The sequence below is a fragment of the Primulina eburnea genome, chromosome 13 (assembly GCF_022965805.1).
Source record: "Primulina eburnea isolate SZY01 chromosome 13, ASM2296580v1, whole genome shotgun sequence".
Lineage (NCBI taxonomy): Eukaryota > Viridiplantae > Streptophyta > Magnoliopsida > Lamiales > Gesneriaceae > Primulina > Primulina eburnea.
In genome coordinates, this window is record NC_133113.1 from 9,756,665 (window position 1) to 9,758,052 (window position 1,388).

The following is a 1,388-nucleotide window of genomic DNA, read 5'->3' on the forward strand; positions in this document are numbered from 1 at the left end:
TTTAAAGTCGATGCATCATTATGAAAATGTTTTTATTTAAAGTTTATGCATTTTGAATTTTTTTAAGAAAATGTTATGGTTTAAAGTTTATGCATCTTCATGAAAACGATATTTTAAGTACAAGTATTTTCACTGTTACATGTGATCTGTATATGTATTACTTGTTATCAAGATTATGGTGTGTTGAGTCTTTAGACTCACTATGTATGTGTAATAGCCGAGCCTGGTGAACGGTACGGTTTAAGTTTTCGTATGTTATGGATTTATTGATTAAGTTTAAGTTTAGTTGATGTTAAGAGTTTTGATTATGGGCCATAGTATTGTTGGTTATTATTGTCTTAAGGTGTTGTTGATATTGTTAGTTGATGGTAGTTGCATCGTTTCAGTGTTTTGGTTTGATTTTGGTTGTGTAAGGATTTGTCTTGGCCGTGACAAGACCGCACCCGCGCTCTTGGTAAGGACCGCACCCGCGGTCTTAATTGTTGGATTTTGGTGGTTTGGCCGAAACCACACCGCACCCGCGGTGATTGTAGGACCGCACCCGCGGTCGTCGAGTTCAGGATTTTGTTGTGATGCCGAGAGCAGAGCGCACCCGCGGTAGAGTTAGGACCGCACCCGCGGTCGCGCATTTCAGTTACTGTTCGAGATTTTTAAGTGATGTTTTGACTCACTTTACTCATTTCTTTCCTCTCTCATTTTCGTTTCTTCTCTCAAGGAGACCTTGGGTTTCTCATTTCTTCACTTCATATCTTTGATTCAAGCTTTTAGTTGGTGATTGGAGTTGAGATTGAAGTTCTTCTTGGTTCTAAGAAGCTAAGGTAAGATTTTGGTATCGTTATTTCATGGTTTTGGAGGTGAGAGATGATGTGGGTGTTTTGAATGTGTTGGATTTATGGATTAATTGGCATGGGTTCTTGGTTATTGAGATGTTGATGGTTCTTTTTATGGATTATTGTTGTAGGATTTCAACCAAGAGATTAGTGAAGGTGTTCTAGTGGTTTGTAAGTGGAATTTCATCCCTTGTGCTCACATGATTATATATGTATTGTGTTTAAAAGGTTTTATTGTGTTACTCCCTTCATTTGATTCACTATTATGTATTGATACCTTTGTTGTATATTGTGGAGGCAATTGATGTCTCAACTATGAGAAGGGAATACAAAAGAGAAAGAATATCATAGTGTTTGATGAAATGTTCCAAAGAAAGAGTTTAAATGTTTTATGGATTGATAGATACATAGTCAGAGATTGCATGCAATTAGTTGATCAACGACCATAGGCTTATATCCCTCAGAGTTGTCGATATATATCGATGGGATACGAGCACCACAGACAGAGTTACTATTGATATCAATCCACCATAGTAAAGAGAAATACCATCTCATTGT